A 21168-nucleotide genomic window follows, 5' to 3' on the forward strand; every position below is an offset into this window, starting at 1 on the left:
CACCTAAAGACTGGACTGTAATGCTAGGTGCTGTTTGTCCCCGGAGGAGAGCAAGAGTTCCTCCTTCCTGAAATCCTGCTGCCATCCTGTTTGAAGTCTGTATTCTAACACAGAAATTACAGTCTGACTCCAAACGTGTTGCTGCCCCAACAGCAGCAGGTACAGGATGGTTATCGGCAAGCACAACTTTTTTGGACGATGGTGGGTTCCTGTTCTTGTTGGAGACTGGCAAAGTTTGGCTATACCATTGCTTTGATTTCCGCAGCCAGCTGTCCTAGCAGGAGTGGGGAGTGCCACAGTGCCTGTTGGAGGACTCCAACCCAGCACTTAACCTGATGTTAGCCGTGATTGGGTTTTTTAAGCTGACAGAGTAATTCAGTCTTTCTCTCATAGTTTCATTGTTAGGCATGCAAATACAATTGTCTCAGCTCTCTTGACTGACAAGGGGCCCTTTTCAGACTTTGCCAAGCGATGTAATCCTTTCATACCCATCATCTGCTGTTGAACTGTGACCCAGAGGCCTCTGAGAGGTTCAGCTGCAGTCCTGGACTGTCAAAGTCTACAGTCAAAATGAGGTAACTGGTTACGTTTGTGTATGATAAAATCCCAAACACCCAGTGTTAAGAAATGATGTGACTTAGGTGGTGGTACCTCAGTAATGGCAGTAACTGTGAGGTACCTGCTGGTTAGGCCAGTGGGGTTCAGCCTGAAAGTGGTTTTCAGTGGCTGTGTAGTCCAAGAAGTTGCTGACAAAAGCAAAGCCCGTGGGGCAGCCCAACTCTTGCCATACAGGAGAGATTTCAGGCTGTAGTTGAGAAAAGTGTCAGTGCTACAGAAGGTGACAACTGCTGGGCTGATTAAAGCTCCCCTGTCAGTGCAGCCTGTACCTGCCACCTCCTTCATCCCTGCCCACAGCTGATTCAAGCAACTGCTTTAAAGCCCTGGGGTTCAGATTTGTATTTGCCAGTGTGTAAAACTGTGGCTTCCTTTACTTTTTAGATGTTTGTTTTTCACTAAAAAGGCCTTTGTTCCTATGAACAGCATTTCAGGATCTGGTAATCTTTCTGTGGATATAGATTCTTCTAATGAATATGAATGTGATAAGCACCAATAAATCACTGAGAAATAGAAATTTCTCTTTGCAGCTTAGTGGCAAGAATGCTAGAAAACCTGTCACCCAAACAGTAGTATCAGCATCCAAGTTCCTCTCATCCATGTACTAGCCATGGTTTGGAAAACAAACTGGTTTTACATGAAAATCCATGATTGCAATAAGGCTCAGGTTCTTTACAACTGCCATCTGTGCTGGTGAAATTTGCTATTGCAGTATGTGGATTTTGCTTTATCATCACCTTGAAAAGAAAGTAATGGAGCCCAGTGAGGTTCGTGAAAATGGGAAGCAAGCAGACGTGTACTGCTGCTGCATGAGGACCATGTTTCTTAGCTCCTCTTGGAAATGTCTTCCTTTGAAGACATCTGGTGGTCTTGGCACTTGACATTTGCTTGCACTTTATTTTCAATGTCACTAACATCTAACTGACCACATTATTGAAGTGATTGCACTGGTGACATCTGAAACAGGATAAAGATGGTTTTTAAAATGTAATTGGGTACAATCTACTTGGGTACACGTTGCCCTGGATAAAGGCAGCTCCCACCTTGTAATGACACATCTGACTTCCTGCTGTGCCTTCCAGCAAGGCATTTTACCATTTCCCAGGAAAGCCATGTGCATGGTTTAACTTGTGTCCTGGGAGCACTGAAATATTAATGTTTGCAAAATGCTTTGAGGGTTAAGCATTAAGTGCTTCCTATTAATTCACTCTCGAACTGCGCTGTTCCAGGGCTCTTCTACTCAGTGACATCACCCCCTATGAATAAAATCTTTGCAGTGTAGTATAAGCTATGCATCTGATTCTACAAGTTTAAACTCACAAATGCATTATAGAAAGGTCATATATTGCATGTCAAATTATGGTTTTCACTGGCATGTGGACACTCAGTAGGAAGGGTGAACTGACTCAAGTTAGCCCTCCTGTGCTGCTCACCAGCTAACTTCAATTCCCTTCTATTTGGTAGAAAGGAGTGCACAGTTACCACTGACAGATTAATGTGCCCCAGTTCTTCCTTCTCTGAAAACTTTTGTGCCTAAGTCCTTAGGTGTTAGGTTATTTTTTAGATTGAGCTTTCTTGTTGAGCTGCTTCTGAGAAGACAGAGTGACCCTTTAGGTGTAAAAGTACATTGATTGATCATGAATGTGAGGGGAGAAAAATCTTGCCTCATTATATATATATATATATATATATATATATATATACATATATATATATATATATATATATATACATATATATACAGGCATAGAATATCATTGCATGCATTTGTGTGTGTGTCTATATATAGACACTATATATAAACACTAAGTTCCTGCCTAAAGACAACTCAGTTTCTCATGAGCATTTTGTTTGTTCTAGGCTTCACAAGGAAAAAAAAAAACAGTAAAAGTGTCATCCCAGTTACAAAGTCTGCATGGTTGTTGCTTATTTTTAAATATTTAGTGTTTTAGGTGTGATGTAGAATCATTTCAATCAGAAAACCAGAACGAATAATGAGAGAATATGAACACATCTGTTATTCCATTGTGCTGCCTCTCAAGAAACCAGTCTTGAGCAGTCAGCTTCTGGGGACTTAAAGGCACCTTGCACACAAAAGGCCCAAACCCAAGGGGCTGGGGTAAGAGTAGGGTTGCCAGTCTCTGCCCCCTGTGAAAGAGTAAGTTTTGCTTTTAAGCTGGGACTGAAGGGAAGTTGCTGCAGGTCAGATTTGTCTACACTGACGTTTACCTTCACATTTAATGCATAATCCCTGCTCTGCACCTTAGTGTATGTACATTCTGTAACTGCACAGTCACAAAAAAAGGTGTGTGTGTGGCTGTGGAGACTGGAACTGGTACATTATGGAGCAAAGAGTTTACTCATAGCAAGGATTAACCCCTAAGGGGTGCCTAATACAACAGAGTGCCATGTTCCACTGACACATAGCACATACTGTGCTACTTGCTCCAACTATTTTCTTTAAATAGAGATTAAGATGTTTTTGGATTACTTCCCCATCCCCAAGATCCCGTGACAGTTGCTGGGGTTTCTTTCAGTTTTGAAGATTTAAGATGCCTCCATGGGTGGGCCTAGACTGTTTTAAAATGTATTAACATGGATTTACTCTGCACTCGAGTGTAACTCTTTCTGTGCTCTGACTTTGTTGCTAGGTATGTCTTTGTTAGAGCAGCAGCGCTGGATATAAGATGACAAGTAGATGTCCAGGCATTGGAAGCAGACTTGGGGTGCTTTTGAAGCCAGAAGTCTGGGAAGCATGGAGTTAGGAAAGACAAGTCCTGCTTGACCAGCCTGATCTCCTTTTATGAGCAGGTGACCTGCCTGTGGATGAGGGAAAGGCTGTGGATGTTGTGTGCCTGCACCTCAGTAAAGCCTTTGAACCTTTTCCCACAGCGTTCTGGAACAGCTGGCTGCTCATGGCTAGGTCAGGTGCACAGCTGGCTGGCTGGGTGAGAAACGGGCTGGATGGCCGAGCCTAGAGGGGGTTGGTGACTGGAGTTACATCCAGCTGGGATCCAGGCTCGAGTGGGATTCCCCAGGGCTCAGTACTGGGACCAAACCTGTTTAATGTCTTTACCAATGATCTGGACGAGGGGATGGAGTGGCCCCTCAGCACCCCAGGGAAGTGGTGAAGGCACTATCCATTTAGGTGTTCCAGAAACAACTGGACATGGCACTCAGTGCCACGGTCCAGTTCACAAGGGGGTGTTCGGTCAAAGGCTGGACTCAGTGATCTTGGAGGTCTTTTGCAGCCATAATGATTCTATGATTATGTGACCTTAGATCTTGCATCAGCCCTTTGGACTCTGTGCTGTGCTTGCACTGGACCTAGCCTGCTACTGAAACAAAGAGGAGATTTTGATACCCCATAATAGGCAAACAGTGCTCTGACTGCTTCTAGAACTGACTACAGTGGCTACTATCTTAGGCTTTTCTTTTGTTTTTCTTTTTTTTTTCCTCATTGTGTCATCTGTAAAAATGGATGATATACTTTCTATGTTATCCAAATACTCAGATCTGAGATGAGATGTTTACATTTTATGCATTTATATGAACTAATACTTTGCATATATTTGTGAATTGTATTTAAAAATACACAAAATTCAGAGGGGCTTCAAGTGTGTCATAAGACAAGATCAGACAATGAAGTGTTTGGAGAAAAAATGGAGACTAACCAATTGAGACAGATACACAGATATGTACTAAGAAGTAGTCAGCTACGGGAATCATAAATTAGGACCTACTAGTTCAGTAGATAAAATTGCTTTTGTGGCTCAGGAGATCAACACAAAATTGACTTATCTGTTATTTAACTGGCAGATAAATATATATGCTCTCATGGAATGCACAAATGCAAATACAACAGGCACAAAGGAATCCTGCGCTGGTTCATATCAGTGAGCAGCTGGAGTGCTGGTCAGACTTTGATAATGAAAGACAGGCACTCAACATGGTCCAGAGGCAAGCAGTGATGATGAGGAAAATGTGAGAGAGGAAGGTGAAAGTAGCTGGACTGTTTATCTACAGAAAAGCTGACTAAATGGGGAAAGATGATCTTCAAGTAAAAGGCAAGTGCTACCATGAATCTATTATCCATGGAGTAAAGGGTGAGAAGTTACATTGGAGTAAGGTAAACTTTAGGTTAGGAAAACCTTCTTTTATTCTTCTGGCTGTTTGGTTGGGGTGCCTGAGGAGGCTGTAGTAGCTCCATTGTGGCAGCATTCAAAGAAAAAGTTTGATGACCATCTCTCAGAAACGGGCTGGAGCTGACTTTGGAGCACAGCACCCTGTGCCTCAGGGCGGCTGGAAGATTGAGCTGACCTCTGAGGTCCACTCCTGAGCACCAAGTCAAAGAACTGGGGCCACTGCTACAACTCAAGGTTGTAGGTTAGAAAATGTAGGTTCCTAGAGTTTCAGATCAATAGACCCCTTCCTTATATCAGCTAGTAACCCCTGTTGCTCCTGCAATTTGTTGTTAGCTAAGGTAAACACCTTAGAAAGGTGCAAATATGCACCTTTTTGACCCTGCAAATATGTCTGGTAGTTCCTTACAATGGACCATCATACTGATGGTGTAAAAATGCAAAATATTAAATCCAAGAAAACTTACTTGCTAGTTCCATTTGTCCAGCTTTGATTGTTTCTCTGCTTAAGATGCCCTTTGGTACCTGCTCTTTTCTTCTATTGAAAATATTTGCATGCTTTAAATAAGGTCAGCTGCTTTAATAAACTGGACAAAATATTTCCACTGTGGTAAGGGGCACTTTATTGCTATCTGTCTTCTAAGTAAATGTACTGCATGTGTGCAATTTGTCTGTGAATTTACCCAGCAAGTCGAGTTCGAGTGTGGCCAAGATACAATAGATTGAGCACAGCTCCCACTTAGTAGGAGAAAAACCTCCTGCAGAGAAGTAAAATCATCCTGAAAATCATCCAGCCTTTGTGGAAAAGATGTATTTTTGGCTGCAACTCTAGGGGAGAAGTACTGATGAGCTTGAAGCTAAGCCCAGATACCAGTCTTGGCAAAAACAGAAGCATCTAACTGGGTAAGAGGGGAAAAAAATCCAGCCAAAGAAGTGTGTGGTCTTTTCTGATGGAACAGTCTTTTTTTGCACGTTCTCTGGTGTAGAGCAGTGTGGTAAAAATGATGGCCTGCAGACTTACACATCATTTGTTTACTGGTATGTATTTCCCTTAAGGGAGTGGCATATTTCCCACCCCCTTCACCTCAAAACTTTCTCTCTACATTTTTTTTTTCTTTTTTTTCCCTACTGAGGAAGGTCTTCCTTGTAGCTGACTTTCTGCTGTTCGCATTTCTGCCCTTGAATAAATAAGCTTCAGAAGACTTGAAAGAGAACTTTTTGGAATATAAACATGTTTGGGAGCAATTTCAGTAAGTTAAGATGAAATGCTCTGTGTTTGGCTCAAGGTCATTAAATAATTCACTGTACTTATTGCCAAGCAAGGACTATTTCATACACTGTTTTCCTGGCTAAATTCCAACCTGGCTATTTCATGTGCCCACCTAAATTCCTCCTGTGTGTTTGAATAGAGATGATCATCTTCACTTGCCTCTTTACCACGCTTGTGCCCCATCTGGCCCGTGCAGCCTGCCCTGCCTTCCACAGGTGCCTGCTCATGGGTGGGTAGGTGATAACTCCTATTATGTAAAATACTGCAGGCTCTCTCAGGATGAAAGGTGCTAAATGTATGCAAGTCATTTATTATTTTGCTCAGAGCCTGAGCTGAAGACATGCACAACCTGTTCTGACTTCTCCAAAACAGGTTTTAATGTGCATTAAACCCATTTGCCATCACTGCTGCGCTGCCTTTTGTTTCTAAATTTACCCTGTTGCACAGCTGATTAGGGAGACAGGAAGCAATGTTATCTTGAAGCTTTCAGGAGACAGCCCCTCCCTGGAGATGTACTTCAGTGACCTAAATGTACAGCGAACAACATGTGAGAGGTGGGGTTTCAGGCCTGGGCATGCCGACTTAGGTGATACCATCAAAGAGTCTGTCACTTCCTTCAGAAGTTCACTAACATTTTTTTTTTCCCCCCTCAAATGATTTTATTTCAAAATGCAGGCAAGATAACGCTGCTGTTTCTTGCTGCCCTGTGCAGGTGGGATGGGACTTCCAAGAGTTTGGGATCAGCAGCGTCAGCACCGGAATAGGTAAAGCAGCACTCTGGTGAGCCCAAAGTACTGCTGGGAGTGGTTTTTGTTCATCTCCCTTATCATTTTGGCAAATGCCTTAAGGAGTATTGTCTCTCCCTTTTCTGTTTTTGGAAAGAGGGATGGGAACACTTTGTTCCCTTCAAGTAGTGTTGGAGTCCAGTTAGCAGAGACCTCCTTAGTACTGTACACGTCCATCTTGCACAAAAGACAACACACCATCTTTCTGAGGTTACTAACTGCAGCTGATGCCAGCAATCAGGATGCCTGATCTACAAAATGCAGTAATTCTCTCGATTCCCTGATATGGAAAATAAGAGATTAATAATATAGCCATTTTATACAAGCAAGTTCTTCTAGTTTGCTTGGTGTGGAAAGGCAAAGTAAACCCAGTCATTCAATGCTTCTGACTAGTGAAATAGTCACTGTGAGTGGATGGGCAGGGGCACTGCACAGGGTCACAAGCCAAACCCAGAACTGTAACAGAGCTCTGGCAAACCTCCTCCCTTCACATGTCTGTATTGATGGGTGAAATGGGTATCGTTAACGTACCACTGTGAATGTAACTTGCTTTATCAGGCCACTTCAAGGTTTCTTTCACGTTACCAGCTAACAAGTCATTCTTGAAAGGCACCCACAAAAAATATATTGGGTTAAGAACTCCCCAAATATTTCCTGAAAGTGCAAGTGCCTTCTCTGGGAGCCCAGCTCATCAATAGTGTCACCTTGTTGGACTTGGCAATGCTTACACCTGCCATGAAACTCTGGGATGCCAGGAAACTGCCCTGGCCAGACTGGTACCTCTCATTTCATATCAGAGGGTTCCTGAACTCTCTGATACTTTGAAAGCTGTGCAGACTTTTCTATGAAAAGCAAGATCAAAATGCTAGCAAGTCAAATCACAGGTGTAGAAACAAGTCACCACAGGTAGACAGACCCTGCAAAATTCTCCCTGGGGTGTTCTTCAACTGCATTCACTGTTTGATACAAACCTGCTAATGCTATTCTGTCTGGCCAGGAGAGAGGAACAGGAACCTGTAGTCAGTCTCAGGACTGACAAAGGTGGTTGCAACGGTGCCAGTAAGGATGCAGTCATGGCCTGTGCAATGACTTAAATGAGAGCACATTTGTCATTCATCTGTTATTTCCCATGAAGTTTACTAATCCTCTGAAGCTATCTTAAAGTGGTTTTGATGAAAGGTGAATTGCTTGATTCATCCATTCAGTGGGTATGTGGAATCTCTACATCATCTACCAAAAAAACCATTATGTCACCTTTGCTGTGTTTTTTTAGTGGAGGTGTGATAGCCAGGTGTCAGACATCCCATTCCCAGGGTGTAGTTCAATTGTCAAAGCACAACCACAGTTGAAACTTGAGAAACACCGAATTAAGAGCATCATCCCAGAATGTGAACAGATAAAAGCAAACAGAGCCAGTAATCCAGCATCCTTTTGGACAGCTGTGCTATGCCATAAATTGCAAACTAATAATGGGATTGTTGGTTTAGGTCCTATATTATTTTTCTGTCTGGGGAAAAAAGAATTGAAACACAACTGACGGGGCAGAAGGAGGTGCAGCACCTAAAAGAGGTTTCTCCATTTAGCTGGATTTTCCCCCCGATTTATAGTAGTAATTCTTCTAAATCTACTACCTTCAAATTGCTCCTTCTTTTTGGCTTTAAATAAAGTAAGGGAATAACTGCAGTTGAAACCAGCAGAGCTCCCTCTCAGCAGACCTTGAGCTGTCCCTGGCTGTCCCCCTGCCAGTGCAGGCCACGGGTTTTCATGTGGCTGAGTGAATCACCCTGATCTAAACACACAAATCACACGTCTGCTACAGCTTTAAATAAGCTCAGAGCTCTGCACAACATAATTAAGAGCCGTGACAGGGAACTCTAAACGTTGCTTCCAGCCTACAGTAAATCACAGATCTGTGTGCAGGACCTTCAACAACAACTGAATCCAGTTTTGCTTGATGAATACTTCCATGATTTTAACCCTCCCTTTACAGGGTAAATTCCACCTTTGCCTTAAAAGATCTGGAAGGAATTGAAAAGTGATCCAGATGCTACAATGCCAATCTGGTTTGAACCATCTGTGTTCCTGCCAGGGTGTCAGATACTCCAACAGCCCCCACTGTGCACTGTGCTCCTCTCAGAACAGATCCCCCCAAACCATAGGGACTGTACATAAAAGACTGAGATCTCCTGTCCCACCAGTGATTTAGTGACTCAGGCACCAGCATCGTTGCCTGAGGAAGTCCTCCAAAGTCCACACATCCATGATAAATCCTGTGATAATGGGATTAACCCATTAAATTCACTAACAACATGGATCCCCTCAAAAAGCTGGGCTTCTGTAGCAATGCTATATCTGAGCAAGGGAATTTTTTTAAGATATCCATATAGCCTCAGGAATATCTGAAAGGAAATACGTGCTGAGAGATTTGGCTTAACCAGCTTGGAGAAGCCACCAAGTAAGTCCTGCAGGTGAGATGGTCCTTGTGACACTCATGCTGTTGAAACTGCCTGAGGGCTGTTGCTCTCCATCTGAAGCTGACTTCCTGTATTTTGTGTCATTTATGTGATTAGCTTGTGGTTGTCTGGGAGAGAGAGCTCATAAGCATCAGACTGGGGGTGAATTTTGCTATGTTACCAGCTGGGAGAATGTCAGTTCTTCACTGACAGACACAAAAAGCTAGGACTTCTTCTCTTCTTCTCCTTCATAATAAATGAGCAGTCTACAAATTATAACTGATTTTTTAAATATTTGCTTTTGGGCCCCCTCCCATTTTTCTTCTGGTCTAATTCTGCTACTTTTTCTAACCCAAAGGAATTTGAAACTGATGCAGCCAATCCTATCTGAAGCAGTAGTCTTTCCCCTCCTTCTCCCAAACAGAATGGCAACCTCAGCCCACCTTTATGAAAAATTGAGATAAATAAAAACTATCTCCCAGGAAAGAAGAAAATACTTGACAACTTATTTTTAAAGAGATGGGGTTTGCACCAGCTGCTTGCATAAAAAAAGAAAAAGAGAAAGGAAATGTATCCTACATAGTGTTACCTAGTTCAGAAGCTTTAGGGGTTTATGGAGAGGTGTTGGTAGCAACCATACTCATTTTAAAAAGGTAATATATAAGCACGGACCCCAAATACACAACCTGAATATCTGCTTGCTGCTGTTTTGAAGATCAGAAGAGATTCTCATCATAGATTACATTAGTTGTGCGACTGAATGATGTTTTTACCAAGTGTGAAGTAAATGGCAGTATATGTCTCTTGGTTTTCTTTAAAAGTGTCATTATTCAACCAAAATTCTCTTATGCAGAGCACTGCTTAACGTCTGAAATGGTTGTCTTAAACTGAAGAACTTCCTTTGTCCTCAATCCTTTGCCTCCTAAAAATTTATCTAGCCATAATAGTCAATTGGGAATATCCATTTCTAAATGCTAAATTGCTTCATAAATTCCCAATGCTGAACATTTGTAAAGGCCAGAATCTGAAACAGAAGAAAATATATAGATGAAACCTCAAAAAATCCTAGCTCGGTATAAATTCAAATCATGTTTATGATCCTGAAATAACTTCTTAGAGCAAAGTGGGGTTATTTTAGCTTAACATCTCCTGGATCTTAAATATATTTGATTTCTGTTAAATTTAACTTCATTATTTTTAGGTTGTGTTTGGTTTGGAATGATTCTAGCATCCTAAGCTATTTTTATGTTGTTCACAGTGCATACTTACAAATTTAATGTGGTTACTTTAGCTTTTTTTGTTAATTGTTAAAACTTTCATGCTACCAATGTTGAAGCAGCAAAAGGATGTGTCATTTGTAGTGATACAAAGAAAAACATCAGCCTTCTAGGTCAACTGATTTTTTTATGATAGATTATCTCAATCCTTGGCAGTTGTATTCTGGTTTGCAGTAATAAATAAAGAAGAAATCGCTCTGGCAGCTTTAACTGGATCTTCATCTGCTTCATCTTCAGAAGCAGGCTCAGTTTCCTCCTTTGTTCCCCCTCTTCACTTGTATGTGAAGAAGGAGGGGGGAATGAGCTGGAGAGCAATAGGAGATTTGCTTCTCTCCCAACTCAGGCAAACCTGCCTGCCCCTCTATAAAGTGAGAAAAAGCCTTTGCAAAGTCCCTTGGAAAGTGGGTGATGTGCATTATGGATACCATTCCTCCATGACAGTGGGTTGCTGCTGAGATGCCGTGAAGAGTTTTCCGACTCAGTGTTGCTGCAGAGGCACTTTGAGGGGAACCTGCAGAGCCTTTAGTTTCAGGTGATGCTTTTGCACAGGGACCTAGTGACAGGACAAGAGGAAATGGCCTCAGGGGAGGTTTAGTTTGGACATTAGGTAAAAAAATTCTTCACCAAAAGGGTGCTCAGGCATTGGAACAGGCTGCCCAGAGAAGTGGTGGAATCACCATCACTGAAACTGTTCTAAAGGAGAGTCCAGCTCTTGTTGGGCACCCTGTCACCTACAAAACCACCAGACATAAAGAGAAAAACCTCAAGAGACTATAAGGTCCTCTGTCAGCCTCCAGAGAAGCTGTGACTGGATGTGACTCAGTGCACCTCAACAGCCTTATCTTGTGCAGGAGCTTTCAGGAGACCTTGAAAAGTTTCAACACTTTTTGGTATCTTTGTAAAACAACATTGCCCCAGTCATCACAGGAGATCTGACAGCTCCATTTTAAACTAAACAAAGAAGATTTTGCAGTATGAAAAATCATATTGGCTGAAACTCTGGCATTCTGACAGCACTTGGGACCTGAATGGAATTAAAAATTAAATACATTCAGCACTGCGTAGGCAATGAAAGCCTTACCTCAGGATTATTTGGTTTATAACTTGTCCCACACAAATTGCCAAGTTAGCAGTCAAAGGAATGACAGATTGAAGGCTGCCAGGCAATCCTACCCCGCCTTCTCACATACATTATTTATGCTTTTTCATTGTAATATAGTCTTCAAGTAAGTACGGCTACAAATTAACTTCGCTACAGAAGCACATAATGAAAACATTCGGTGAATGAGCAACCAGCCTATGCTATGCAAAAGAAGCTTGGAGCTAAGATTAATTTTTGAAAGACAATGTTACTTCAGATTTTCTTGTTTCAATACACACAAAAAATAATTTTCAGTTTTTCTATTGTAAGACTTTGAAATCAACTGTTTAAGATCAACTGAAAAAAACCTTAGATATATTTATCTATATATTTGTGCACTGAGTTTTCATTTCTGAATTTTCATGTTTAAATACTATTTTTTCCCCTAGAAACACCTAGGGCAAAGCTCTGCAGAGGCAGGTACCCCCTTGCCAGCTGTGGCCAAGAGCAGAGAGGCTGGAAGCACTGGGAGACACGGATGCACACACATCTGTTTAAAGGCCAGAGTACAGGAGCACTGTCACACACTGCACACTGGGAGCATGGTGTAGGAGCCCTAAATGCTCTCCTGACAGATGGTAAGCATTTCAGTACTCACTACATCATGTGGCAAGGAGTCACACAGCTCTTTGCCTGGTTGACTCTTGTGAAAATAGCCATTGCATCTTACTTGTCTTGAACTTCTTCCCTACTAATTTCATTTGACATTGTCTGGTTTTTTTTGTAACAGAAGAAAGGATAAGGAGTAATTTCCTGTTCACTTTATTCTATTTATATTTCGCCTTTTTTTCCTTAGTCCTCTCTATTCTTGAGAAGAAAAGCTGTAGCTCATTCAAGTACTCCTTGTGTGAAACTGTTCCCAAACCTCCAAGTCCTTGCATCCCTTCTTGGAGCCTTTTCATTCCTACACTATCATTTTCAATAGGGAAAACTGCCCAGAGAATTGCAGACATGAGCCCACCCTGGAGTTCTCCAGTGTGTAACGTCGTTGTCTCCTCCATTCTCCAGTTTCTATAACTTTCAACCAACTTTTCTGGTCAAGCTGATCAAACTGGAACACACTGACCTTAACAAAAGATAACACTTTAATGCATTCTAAACAACACCCCTCTGAGAATGGTGTGTTCTAGGAACAAGGGTGGAAGTGGTGGAGAAATCATTCCTGGAACTTTCCCTTATTTCTGCTTTTCAATAACTCTTTATTGCCCTGGCATTTCTGTGCCCAACTGTGTTATGAGCAAAGGACACATCTAATCTGAGATAATTCTTGTCTCCACTTAGAGTGATTAGAGAGGTAATGGTGCTTTTGGGGCAGTCCAAGTAAATATCTAAAGTGAGGTAGGTCAATGGTACCCTAAAAGTATCCTGTTATCTCCATTCATCACTGTAAAGGAAACTGATACCCACTGGATTGAATCCAGATGTCCAAGGTCAGCTGGCAGGAACCCCAACCCTGGGGACAGTGGCCTGTATCTAGAAAAGTCAGACAAGTGTTGTGCTGCTTTGCTGGTGAGGTCTCTGTGTCCACCTCCCCCTGCATGAAGAGGAAGAGGCAGCTGGAGAAGGTGTTCAGGATGACACTGGGAACTAGGCCTTGGAGTCTCGGGCAGCACCAGGGATGAGGGGGTTGTTGGAGTAGGGTCAATGGTGATGTGGGGACGGCTGGAGTGTGAGGTGTAGAGGCTACAGTGTAACACGATTTAATGCAAGAGCCAGAAGGGCTCCAGAGGGCTGTCACTGGCTTTGACTTAACAGGAGGGTGCTGGAGCTGAGGCCTGAGGAATAATGGTCACTGGTGACAATGATATTGGGAAGATGCTGAGGTGCAGAACAAAGACATTCTGGTGTGACTGGGACAGAAGTTTAGCTTTATGTTTATTGAAAATATTGGGATGAGGAGCTGGTGGGGTTGTGAAAGAACACTGGCTGTTGACTTGGCTGGGGAATAAAGATCATTAGGACCCAGGAGTAAGGATATGGTTAATTGCCATTGCTTCTGGCCTTTCTTCAATTCTTACTCCACAACTGCTCTGTGCTGCGCTTCAGGGCTGGCAGCAATGCCTGGTGTTAGGGCCTTTTATGACCCCTGTGCAGCCCAGCCTAGGGACAGCTGCTCTTCTTTCCTCAGCAAGCAGCAAAGAAGGGAGCACACACAGCTAGTCTGGCTCTGCACCACCTCCCACTCCTCACCTCCCCTGCAGCATTAGGGGAGAGCGTGCACGACAGATGGCAGAGATGTCTGCCCTGATCCCAAGCTGAGGTGCTCCAATGAGGAGAAGTGCTAATCCATCTCTCTGCTGGAGAATTGAAGCTTTAGATCTAATCAAGGAAAAGTAGTTACAGGTTTTCAGCCAGTGCAGGAGACCCTGCAAGCAGGAAAAATCACACATGCCAGTTGACTTCCAGATTTCTGTTGGAGGTGACCTCAGCTCTACTCTGGGCTCTGAGAAGGACATGGAGCTATCACCAAGATGTCTTTCTTTCCTCATCCTCCTGACCACCCTGCTCCTCTTGTCCCACCAATCACCCCACTGGGTTCTTTGCTAAACTGGGCCATTAGCAGTTATCTTTCCAGTTCCTTATGTCATCACAGTCTGATTCTCCGTGGTTTGTTACCCAAGTGCCTTTTTAGCTTGGTACCTCAGCCCCACTTCCCTGCTCACACCCACCTCCAGCCTCAAGGCCCCCAAGGCAGTGGCAGCCTGGGCACCCAGAGGCAAATCCTGCCCTGCTCAGGGCCTGTGGCAGCACTGGAGGCAGGCTCTGCTGGGGACAGTTCTGTGAGGGCCTGGAAGTTGGCAGGAGACACACTGTGCCCTGTGCTGACACAACCCTCTGAAAATTCATCTGCCAAGCTGACAAGTCTCTGCTAAACTACATGAGCTGAGACTTTTTAAAAACACATTTATAACTTGGCTACATCTTCCAGCATCGGGGTGACCTACCCCCCTGTTTTGCCAAATTTCAAGTTCTTGCTCAAATAAACAGTTTCCTAATCTTGGCCTGGAAACCACAGAACCATTTTTACTGAAACTGCCTTCCCCTTTCCTCCTCCCAAAAGAAAATGGAAGGGGAAAGAATCAGCCCGAGGCCAAGCCTTGGCAAAAGACATTTCAGCCTGGATGTGTAACATCTAACAAACTCAGCAGCAATTGAAAGCAGGAGCTTGTAACAAGAACTGTCAGGCGGGGGTAATTGCAAGCACTGCTACCAACTCTATCTGCAATGTGCATCACCCAGAAAAGGAGGGAAGTGCATAAATGGTAAAACTCATTTTACGTAACCGGAAGAATTGGATGCATGCCCTGGAGTGTCTGTTTCTCATCCTCCTTCATCTCCCATTAGCTTCCCTTCATTGCTCCTCACAGCCATGCTCTTCCTTCTTTGCAGCTCCTGCCATCTGGAGCAGCACACTTGGATTCTCCTATCAGCTCTCTAATGTCAGATTTGGGTGACATTTTTATCTGCGATTTCTTGTCTTTTGCTCTTCTCTCCCCATTCTGTTAATATCCATCTCTGAAAAGGTTTGCTTAACTCAGCTGAGAATATTTGGGGTTCATTTTAAAAAAGGGTTATGGAAAAGAGGCAAATCTACAAATTCATGTGATCCTGACTACAGTAACATTTATGATACTGAGTTTCATTGGGCAATTTATCTAAAGCTGCTTCCAGATGATGAACCATTATTTAAAGGAAGAAGGCAAAAAATCAGTAAGGAAGCCATGGACATCTTAGATTAGAGTAGTTCTATTTTAAAGAGGCACTTTTAGTAAAATCTAGTTTCTTCCCAAGATCAGAAATATTAATGGATGCTTCATTTCACTCCCTGCCTATTTTGTAATGATTTTTTAAACTCCTGATGCTGAGAAAAATCTGCATGTGAGAAGCAAGGAGGAAGTACTGACTTACAATTTTGCAGATGAATGAGCTTCAGATAAAGGCAACCAAAAAACCTGATCGTCTGTAACCCCCATCTACAGACACTGTTCAAATCTCCTTTATATCATCTTCAGATAAAAGCTTAAAAATAACATAGTAGATATCAGTGGCATATTTAGGAGCATTGTTGCTCACCAATGACACAACATAAATTATCTACAGGACAACTTGGTCAGCCAGCTCTAGTTTGGATTCACAGAGAGTTAAAAGTCTGCCCAGTCAGTTGCAGAAAGGATTCAGCCCTTTCACAGCTGTGAAATGGTTGATGAGATGGTTGTTATCTAATCTGATATCTAGCATAACACAGGCTGTGGGGCTTCCCTGGATTGATGTTTACTCAATTAGACCATAATCTTAATGAAAAAGCAATACCCAGGCACTATTTTATGGTAGCTCTAGCTACTTCTCACACTGAGCAGCCAGATATGAGCCCCCAGGTTTTTCATCTGTAATGCTCTCAGGTTAACTGCGGGTGTAACTTGAGAGTTACCTAAATCGTTGGCACTTGCTTAATGGTGATGAATCCCTATGATGTGGAGCTACCCAGCTGCTGGGTAACACCAGCAGTTTAACTGTGGCCACACAAATGGACATCTCCCTTGGCTGGGATGAGAACTGCTCCACCAGCTGCAATTGTTGAACAAGAACGTTTGTCTCAAAATTAGCCTTTTACATTTCACTAGCAGGTTCCTTTACATTATTTGCTGTTAAACTCATCTACAGTCCACACTAATCAATGCAATTACCTGGGTTTTCTGTAAGTGCAAACCTCTTTTCCCACTCACTTGGAGCAAAGGGAGCACACTGCATTTAGGAGGAGTCTGCCTTTGTGGAGCTGCTGAATCCTGCTCTGAAGATGTTTGCAGACGCCAGAAAGGTGACCGAGACAAGAAAATCAGAACTGCAGGGAATTCACATTTTTCTTTATTTATGGGTTTTATGATTCTAACCTCTATTTACATGCCTTACCTTTCTGGTTTCTTCCTTCACTGTCTTCTGGAAAAGGTGCATGTAATCAGATGGTCTGGTAGGTGGCACCATGGAATAGAAGGATGTGGTATGGCAGGATGGTGTGATGCATGTGGGGTGTGAGGACCTGCTGGCTGGCTCTTGTCCTGTTTCCTTTGCATGTTTGTTTTCTGTTACCCAATAATGGAAAGGCGTTTGTGAGGAACAAGCTCAGAATGAGAACATTAATTACTTATTGGTGCCTCCTAGGGAGGATCAGATGAGCAGGAGGGGACAGGGTGAGAAGCTGGTTGGTACCCAGGCAGGGAAATAGTGGGTGCTGTTGAGCCAGACAGGTTCAGGTCTCTAGGCTGCATTTCCACGGAAGTTCAGTTGGGAAATAAAACACATTGCTACATCTCTGAAGAGAACTGCAGTAGGTGAGAGAGCCTGAGGGTTTGAGTCAGCCACATGGCAAGAGGGGTAAGAGAAGCCTGAGTCAAATACTCTAGCTGAGCTTTTTAAAGCCCTTGTACTCCTAGTATGAAAATCAAGGCACAAACTCTTTGCTTTCCTTAACTCACTGCCACAGCTGGGTGAGCTGGAACAACAACTTCATTGTATTCAAATGCATTTGTGGTCTCATTTGTATCTCTTTTCCTATTACTGTGGGGTACCAGGACAGCTGTGAGACAGTACAATCTCTCCTTTAATCAGCCTTGTTCCAAGGGAGGCCTGGGAACTGCAAGGTCACAGATGCTGGCCTGTGAAACTGCTGAATGAACCGGGCAGCAGCAGGTCTGTTTACACAGAAAGCTGGTACACAAACAGCTGGCAGAGCACAGTGAGGAGAGACAAAATGCAGGCCCTCTGCTCCAGCCCAGAACCAAGATCAAATGTGCTTTCTAAACAAGCTCTGTAATAGATCTCCCAGATGTTGAGAACCAGATGTTTAAGGATCTTCCTATTCCAAATGGAGGCTGGACCCTGAGCTAGGCACCCACCTTCCCTGTACACAACATTTCAGAGGACTCAAATGATCCAAAATGCCAAAAGGTAAAGCAAGAGTTGGGAAGCACCCACCTTCCCTGTACACAACATTTCAGAGGACTCAAATGATCCAAAATGCCAAAAGGTAAAGCAAGAGTTGGGAAGCGTCTTGTAATGAACCAGCAAGAAGTTCTAGGGACACACATTTTTAAAAATACTGCCTTTCAGGGATTTCATTGCCTTGCTTAAGTCCATAGCTCAGAGGCTTCCCTTCAGCCCAGCTGTCTTTGCAACTCATCATTGTTTTAGACGAGGGAAAGTGGTTGAGGTTGTTGTGATAGGGCATATTGCATGGGATCTAACGCACTGATTGCCCATCCCTGCTGATTTTGAGTAATTTCAGTGTCCCAGTGTGTTCAGGTCTCCAGCGCCGTGAGTAGTACAGTGCCCAGGAGCAAGTAAGAAGTCCTGCTCATGTGGCTGCACTTGTGTGCCACCAGCTGAGAAGGTGAGCCAGCCCTGGCACCTGGGCCACCATGCTGAGCCCCCCTGGCCTGGTAGCCTGCTGCACAGCTCACGTACCCAGGATGCAGAGGACCTGTTGTGAATTCCCTCCTTACTCTGAAGTGTTAAATGAGTACAACCAGCATGTCTGGGTTCTAGATAACTTGTAATAATGCCACGATTTGCCAATCTTCCTACAGCTGGCTGCTTCAACTGTCAAGCAGCCAAGGATTATGGAGTGCTGAGGTGGAAGACATAAATGCCATGTCTGGTGTGGTACAGTGGCAGGTAGGAAGGACACGGATTTTCTTCCACCAAACTACCTTAACATGCAAAATACAAGTCAGAGTCTTTCTTGCTTTCTTTAGGCACATGACTAGTTGTCTTTGGCTGCGTTATTTTGGATTCAAGTATTCTGATGTCTTATAAAGAGCTGAGAAATCTACTACCAGACCTGACTGAGCTGTTCACTTGACCCTCAAAGCTGTGTGAGTGGGACAAAGGAGAAGTACATGACAAAGATTAGCAAGAACTACAACCTGTACACTTTGAATCTCTGAAGGGGATTTTTTTCCTCCTTCATTCAAAGCTGAGAGGACCTGAGGCGTCAGCTCAAATGCTTCTATTTTAAGCAGGCTGTGTGTGATAAGCAAGCAGCAAATGTGCTGTTAAATGTGGAATTTGCAGAAAGGGTGTGTGTAGTGTGCCCTGCAGCTGCTGCCAGGAGAGATCTGTTGGCTACAGCAGTGCGGTCAGGCATCCCAAAGGATACTCACCAGTCACCCAAGTGTTACCTTTTTATAGGACGTATTTTGGGAGCTTTGCCTGTTCTTGCCTCCTGCATCATCATGGCTCTTGGAAAGGAGCCATCTCCAGCTGCTTTCCACCAGCTTGGTGAGGGGGGCATGGGGCAGCGTGGGGGTCCTGCTGCTGCGCTGCTGTGAAAGCCAGAGTGGGCTGTGCTTTCACTTTCTCCCTGGCTTATGTCAGCCAAAGGTAAAGTGCCCCATAAAGAGACAGCATGTGCATTTGTGGAGTAGCACAAAGGGCTCTCTGGGCTGCAGTGTAATCCAAAGAACAGATCCATAACAGATCAGTCACAGGGCACAGAGCTGACCAAAGCTTTAGGCAGAAGTGTGCCAGTAAAGCACATAGAATACAAGTGGGAGGGTGAGTGCACTTTTACTTAATTCAACAAACTATCTTATCTGGTGTCCGGGAAAGCAGTTCTTATGTAGCTACAGCTGCTACATGTCTTCATATATCATCTGTGAACAGCATTAAAAGCTGTCCAAGGCCAGCCACCCACAACAATTACTGTCCAAAAGCCCACAGAACAGTCAAGATGTTAGAAACACTTTGAAACACTACATTAAGCAGGGGTTTTTTTCTGTGATTTAAGGAAGTCACTCATTTACCTACCAGGGTACTGATTTCAAGGGAGAAACAAAACTGGCAGAAAACACTGAGAAGTGTCTGAGCAGTATCTGAGCTATTTCTGAGTATACTGAAATTCTGCATTAAAAATCATAGATCGTGTTTGTTTTCTATTATCGTCATATTTATTACAGATATTATGTTTGTATTTGCAAGTCTAATGTTTTCTGGTATGGCATTCCAGACTCTAGGAACATGTGCAGTGTAACAAAACCCCCTAAACTGGTGAAGAACTGTGTGAGAAGTTCCTGAGATACTGCTCAGGGCTCCTGCTCCGAGGTAGGGACCAGTGCCTGCCAGGACACCCATGCATAGAGTCTCAAAAATGAACTTTTTTTTCCCTTCTTTGTCCACCCGGTGGTGCTAAAACACCACGAGGCCCTTTCTGGCATTTTCTCACCCGTCTGCGTCAGGCAGAGTGTCTGTGCACTGTGTGATCCTCAAGTCACCTCTTTAAAAAATTATCTCTGCAGATTCAAGGGCCAGGAAACCAAATTAGCGCCCTGGATCTGTGCTTTGTACCCTGTTGCTATGTTTCCAATGGAAGAGAGATAAGACTTGTCATGCCTAATTACATAGGATGAGATTAGATAATCCAATCTTTTTTCTCTAATGTTGATTATAATTTAATTCATTTCGGATTCTGTGTTAATTTCAGAGAAAAAGTGAATGAAGCATGGTCCCTACTTTTGTTTTCAAAAAGAGTTGACAGAGAAGAATTGACTGCTAGGAAGAATTGGTGGGGAAATATTTTCTTTTTCTGTTAACCAACTGATACCAAAAAAAAAAGGGTGAAAATGCCCAAAGTTTAATCTATGATACCCAGTTCTCTTCAGTTTCATTTAAACTAATGTGCAGTTGAGCTGAATCTCAGCATTCAGCAGAGAGCCAACTGTGTGGAGTGGCACACTATGAGAAGGATTGGTATTTGAACTGCCAGGAATGTTTCCTAGTCCTAATTTTCAGATTCAACACTCAAAAAATGGCAAGAATGACTGAAGGGGAGGACTCTCTGAAGTTAAAGTCCTTGAGGGAAAACCTTTATAGCATGTGATGTGACTACAGAAGGTGGGCTTAGATTGGATATTAGGAAGAAATTCTTTCCTGTGAGTGTGGTGACACACTGAAACAGGTTGCCCAGAAAACTTGTGGATGACACATCCCTGGAAGCATTCAAAGCTGGGTTAGTGGTGGTTTGAGCAACGTGGTCTAGTGGAAGGTGTCCCTGGCCATGGCAGCAGGGCTGGAAGTAAATAATCTTGAAGATCCCTTCAGCCTAAGCCTTTCTATGATTCTATGAATTCTGAGTATAGAATTCTATGAATTCAGAGTAATAGAACTCTGTATAGAAAAGTGCAATAGTACCTCTAAACTCTGGTATGATGAAAAAACTCCAGGCGTCCTCAGCACTTGGCACACGGGTGATTAAATCCTTGCAGATAATGCTGTACTTTGTTCTCCGTCTTTATACGAATTTTTACCTCATCAACTTCCTGTGACAGGAAGCAGCCTTGGAGGTTCATTGCCTGAGTCACAGCCTATGACCTGCTGATTTGCACAGGCCTTTTAATCAAATTCTGTGTGGAGAGCCCAAGAACCATCTTCTGCTCCAGGAATGTGGCCATGTGGCAGGGACATGACCTGCCCAGGTTGTCCTTTGAACTGGA

This window comes from Corvus kubaryi, unplaced genomic scaffold (genome assembly GCF_017639235.1).
Source record: "Corvus kubaryi isolate FWS band 111438036 unplaced genomic scaffold, C.kubaryi_AGA036_p1.0 37256, whole genome shotgun sequence".
In the NCBI taxonomy this organism is placed as follows: domain Eukaryota; kingdom Metazoa; phylum Chordata; class Aves; order Passeriformes; family Corvidae; genus Corvus; species Corvus kubaryi.